The sequence below is a fragment of the Mauremys mutica genome, chromosome 4, assembly GCF_020497125.1.
Source record: "Mauremys mutica isolate MM-2020 ecotype Southern chromosome 4, ASM2049712v1, whole genome shotgun sequence".
Classification (NCBI taxonomy): domain Eukaryota; kingdom Metazoa; phylum Chordata; order Testudines; family Geoemydidae; genus Mauremys; species Mauremys mutica.
The window spans coordinates 90546812-90552811 of NC_059075.1; the positions used below are offsets into that span (position 1 = coordinate 90546812).

At 42.5% G+C, this 6000-nt stretch overlaps 1 protein-coding gene across 2 annotated transcripts in view; it reads right to left on the bottom strand.

Annotated features, from left to right (window-relative positions):
• The window catches only part of MPPED2 (metallophosphoesterase domain containing 2), a 153137-nt gene extending 148501 nt beyond the window's left edge, over positions 1-4636 (bottom strand). For both annotated transcript variants that reach the window (XM_045017073.1, XM_045017074.1), the window contains exon 1: positions 4493-4636. The gene's annotated coding sequence lies outside the window, so the exon portion shown is untranslated. The remainder of the gene's footprint in view (positions 1-4492) is intronic.
• Positions 4637-6000: the final 1364 nt, after the last annotated feature.

Genomic DNA, 6000 nt, shown 5'->3' on the forward strand with positions numbered 1-6000 from the left:
GTACTTGTATTAGATGGATTGAAAAAATACTATTTCTTTTGTTTTTTACAGTGCAAATACTTGTAGTCAAAAATAAGTATAAAGTGAGCATGTACACTTTGTATTCTGTGTTATAAGTGAAATCAATATATCTGAAAATGTAGAAAACATCCAAAAAAATTTAAATAAATGGTATTCTATTATTGTTTAACAGGGTGATTAATCACTTGACAGCTCTAGTTATAAGACATTCATATATAAGCAGCACCAGCACTGGAACCATACTAGTCTATATTCCATTACTTTAATCAGCATCATGTATTATTATTATGCAATATTTGATTACTTTAAACATTTTAATATGTTTTTTCTTTCAGGCATCTTAAATCGGTTGTTTCAATCAAAACTACGGTAAATGAAAAAACTGCATGTGCATTTTGGGAATTCAGTTGAGATGTACAATGGAGTAATCCATTTCGGCAACTTCCACCCTGGGGATGTTCACCATCCAATCGACCATTTGCCACCTACTCCTTGACAGTGGATATCATGGGATGGGCTAATTTATTAGTATATTCTCAAACAACTACTAAGCAGAATGGTGGAAGAAGAGATGTAGAGTGATTGTAGAGCAAGTGAGAGAAGAGAATTACTTAACTATAAAAAGGATCTCAAACACAGATTTACTTTTTTCACTGATCACCACTTTTGAACACATCTCACCATCCTTGCTGGTGGTCATGGTAGTTAAAATTCACTCCACTCACATAAACCTGAAGCCAAACTTTTTAAAACTGGACGATGGTTTTGCTCCTGAATCCATATCCATATTTTATATATAATATTAATGCTTCCTAAATGAAGAAATTATATTATATATATATATATCCATTTTATATATATAAAAACTGGACGATGGTTTTGCTCCTGAATCCATATCCATATTTTATATATAATATTAATGCTTCCTAAATGAAGAAATTATATATATATATATCCATTTTATATATATAAAAACTGGACGATGGTTTTGCTCCTGAATCCATATCCATATCCATATCCAAAATGGATATATATATATATATATGGATATAAAATATGGATATGGATTCAGGAGCAAAACCATCGTCCAGTTTTTTTACACACACACACATATATATATATATGATATATATATATATATATATATATATTTCTTCATTTAGGAAGCATTAAAAGGTTTACAAATTCTTATGTAAATATCAGAAAGAAAACAATCATTACGACAGTGACTATAAATAACTACCTTATTTAACAATTATTCAATAATGGGACAAGGCTTCGAAGGTTTTGACAAAGTGGAAGGAGCTGGAATTTCCATTGGTGGACACCTCTTACCCAACTTCAGATTGGCTGATAACACAACACTCTTTGCTGTAACCACTGATGCAATACAACAAATGTTGGAGTCTGTAAAAACAGTTAGTGAGGAATATGGACTATTTCTGAATTTGGTGAAAATGAAATGCATGCACATTGACACAATTAACAAAAACAGGATACAAACACACATCACAATTAAGGGTCAAGCTGTAGAGGCAGAAGATGAATGCTGTTATCTGGGATCATACAGAGGCTGTTCCAAAGAAACTGGAAGAAGACTAGCAATGGCTCACTCAGCCATGTCCTCTCTTATGGAAGTTTAGAAAAAAACACAACATCTGAAAACGTATGAAAGTTTGACTGATGAAAAGCTTAATTTTTTTCATAGCAACTTATGCATTTGAATCATGGGGAAAAGAACTGTTTTTCTTTGAGATATGTTGTAACTTTTGTAACTGTTGTTCTTTGAGATATGTTGCTCATGTCCATTCCATGACAGGTGCATGCTCACCGAGTGCACAGTTGCCGGAGGTTTTTCCCTCAGCGGTATCTGTAGGACCAGCTCTAATACCCTCTGGAGCCATCTGCATATGCGCCAGTGCGCTGCCGACCCCACACCCTATCAGTTCCTTCTTGCTGGTAACTCCAACAGAGGGGTAGGAGGATGGGTCATGGAATGGATATGAGTAACACATCTCAAAGAATAACAGTTACAAAAGGTTAGTAACCATTTTTTCTTCTTTGAGTGCTGGGTCATGTCCATTCCATGCTAGATGACTCACAAGAGGTGGGCTTGGAGTTCATGGATGTGCTCACTGCAACACTGCTCTCTCGAAACTGGCATAATCACGGGGGGAGGGGGGAAGGAGGGGGCAGAATGATGGAAGCCAGAGAGACCATGCAGAACCTCAGTTTCTTGAGATATTTCTTGAGGTGACACAGGTCCAGGATAGGCCGTAGACCACCTTGGCCTTCAAGATTAGGAAATATCAGGAGTAAAACCCCTTCCCCCTCTCAAGTCTTGAGGAACTGCCTCCATGGCCCCCACATGTAGGAGGACTTGCACCTCCTGGTCGAGAAGCTGCTTGTGAGAAGTGTCCCTGAAGAACGGGGGAGGGGGTTGGGAGGGGGGGAGGGATGAAAATTGAAGGGTTAACTGACTGTTACTGTAGTCAGTACCCAGTGGTCCAATGTTATCTATGACCACACTAGGCTGAATGGTGACAGGCAGTCCAAAAACAAAAATGGGGTCAGATCCGGAGTTGAGACTGGTATAATGCCCTTGGGCGTATCTTCAAAAGGCCCGCTTGTCCCCAGTGAAATATCTATGAGAGCCCAACTGGGAGGCTGAGGTAGAAGGGTGGGGTTGTCATTGTTTATAACCTTTCCTCCTTCTTCTGTTGGGCTCCTGCCTGGCAGGTGCCATGAACCTGGGAGGCTGCTGGGGCCTGAAATGCTTCCTGGACGCTAGCAACAAGTAAAGGCCTAAGGAATAAGTGTAGGTCTTGAGTCTTTGAGGCTGAGGAGCTTCAAGTACATCTGATTGGAAAACAGGGAGGAGCCTTCAAAAGAGAGGCCCTGGACAGACTGCTGAACCTTGTGAGGAAGGCCAGACAATTGAAGCCATGAAAAGCACCTCATGGTGACTGCTGATGCCATAGTCCAGGCTGCCAAGTCATCTGCATCCAGAGCTGCCTGAAGGGAGGTCCTGGCCACTGTCTTGCACTCCTCTAAGACAGCCACAAGATGGGTGCTGGTACTGGGGGGAACCCTCAGGGATTCCAGTACTGCCACTGCATTGGCCAGTGGCCTGGAAGCCAAGTGCCATGGAAGGACCAGTACCAAAATCTGGAGGCCTGGAGGATGGGTAGGTCTTTGAGGAAGTGAAGGATTCCTCTTTGCCCTCTGAAGAAGATTCTTCCCTTGGAGACCATGGTGGTGCAGTACCTGCTTCTGCCACCAGGCGGTGCTGAGAAATTGGAGACCAATCTCCATGGAGGACTTGCCTCCAGACAGTGCCACAGTGGTCAGTACCAGGATGGATCTTGCCAGATCTTGTTCCCTTCTGACCCATGTCGCCCAACCCAGTGGGGTTCCTTGAGGGGATGGTGGGATCGGGAAGGACAGCAGATCCTTCACCATCTGAAAGGCCTCTGGTGTCGAGGGGGTCAACAACCGTATGGCCCCCTGGCTGTTCCTGAGAGTCAGTGGTGGGTCCCATACCAGACTCAGCACTCTAGGCGGAGTCTGCAAAGTCATCAGTGGCTCAGGGGAGGATGAGTGGCCTGACGCAGGTCTCATTGCACCAGTCCCTCCCCGCTTGTCTCTCTTCAGCACTGGAGAATTCTGGGATGAACATGGTGCCAGAGGAGCACTCCGCATGGATACTGAAGTACTCTGATCCAATTTGGAGTGACTTGCCTCCAAGGCTGGTCTGAGGGCTGCCTCCATAACCATGGATTTCAGCCAAATGTCCCTGTCCTTTCTGTTATCGGGTTTGAAGTCCCTGCAGATCTAGCACTTCTCTTTGACATAAGACTCCCCCAGACACTTTAGACAGCTAGCGTGCAGGTCATTAAATTGGCATCAGCTCGCTGCAAGAGGCACACAGCTTGAAGCCCAGGGCATGCCCAGCCCCAGGGGCAAAAGGTCTCCCAACGACAGGAACAACTATTAACGCTACTATATATACTAACTCTAACTAAGAACTATATACACTAACTATGATAACTATACAGAATATGACAGAGAAAAGCCAACCATTGGGGAAGAAATCTTGCCACAGCAAGGAGGATTGTTCCAGCAATTGTTATGGGTGGTAAGAAGGAACTGAGAGCATGCGGGGCCAGTGGCACTGGCACATACGTGTGTTGCTCCAGAAGGTGTTAGAGCTGGCCCTACAGATATCACTCAGGGAAAAATCTCCAGTAACTATGCACATGATGCATACATAGCTAGCATGGAATGGACACGAGCAAGCACTCGAAGAAGAATTAATGCTGCTGACAAAAAGAAAACTGAAGCCTTTGAGATGTGCTGCTAAGGAAGATTCTTGTGTACCTCCTGGATAGAAAAAAAGACATACTTATATTAGAAATATCACTGGAGAGAACCAGACCCTGCTGTCAGAAATCAAGATGCATAAACTTACATGCTTTGGTCACATTAGGTGTAGAGATGGAAATAACCTTGAGAAGGTTATCGTGACAGGAATGGTGGCAGGTCGACCAGTAAGAAGATGGATATATGATGTGTGGTTGATCCCTGGGAGGTCTGCTGCTGCATACTCAAGGCTAGCGATGGATCAAGAAGTCTTCTGAAAATTCTGGTATATTACCAATATTCAGGTATGAATAAATAGATTTTACTTAGCAGAAATGGAACACTTTAAAAACAGGAGGAATTCCAGTGCTACATGCAAGTTCATAGCCTGTAAATTACTCTTAGTTTCTTTCACAGCGAGAGAGAGATCATAGAATTTATAGCAAAACATCCTAGTTAAACATTGGACTAGCCAAGATGCCAATACTAGGGTCAGTAAAATAAATATTTCTATGCTTGAAAATCCTGAGAACATTAAGGCTTTTAGTGTCCTATGAAGAATCACTTTATTGCTTGGCATAAATGTTTTATTCTCATGTTGGACCTATATTCAAGATTTGCATTGTCTCATTCAAGATTTTTTTCAGTTTTTAAAGAGTTCTCTTCCAATTCTTGCTCTAACTCACTATCCAGGTAAAATAGCTAAATGGCAAAATAGCTAAATCATACCTTATTCATAATTAGTTTGCATAGCTCCTCCCCCCGACCCCTTACACAGGGCTCTCAGCTTTGCAGGATAAATAATCAAGTTAATGTTGTACTATTACCTACTCCTCAAAAGTCAGATTTAAAGAAATTTTCTTCTTTCATCCCAGTTTACTAGGTCAGCAAAGTGTATATTCTTATGTTCTGAGGAAACAAAAAATCCCTATTCCTGTTCACAGGCATCAAAGCCAGTTTTTAATAAAATAAGTCTATAAAGACTAATGATAGTGGGCACATTTCCCAGTTGCTCCAAATCTTTCATATCATCCTATCAACTCCACATTATTATTATTTTTTATCATAATGTAATTCTGAAGACTTTTTCGGTCCGTGTTTCATTTCTATAAGTATGTACAGGGCTTCAAGCCAAAAGGATAAGGATAAGGACCTGTGGATAAGGCAAAGGGACTGTGTAAGGCTCCATAGGGCTAGAACATGTGGCTGCTGGACCCTGAAATTCTGCTGCATCCACACCACTACCTGACAACTCTGGCAAAGTAGCAATCTGTGTGGTCATCCACAGAGGGCCTGACTGGCAGTGCTCCTGGGATCCCTGATTAGTCCAGGTGCACTCCTTAAGACAGAAGGGGCATCAGGAAGTTGTCTGTGTAACTACGTGGATCCCCTGCCAGCTACTGTGACAGTCCCTCTTCCTTTGCCTTATTTGAGTTTCTGGCTCTGACCCTTGGCTCTGGTTCCTCGCTTCCGATCCTGGCTTGGTCCTGGTTCCCGGCTTCTGATTCTGGCTCTGACCCTTTGCTCTGGCCTTACCAACTAGGCCTGACTCTGGTTACACCTACTAGCCCTTACAGCCCATGCCCTGGCTCTGGCACTGTACATTAGTTGATCAGG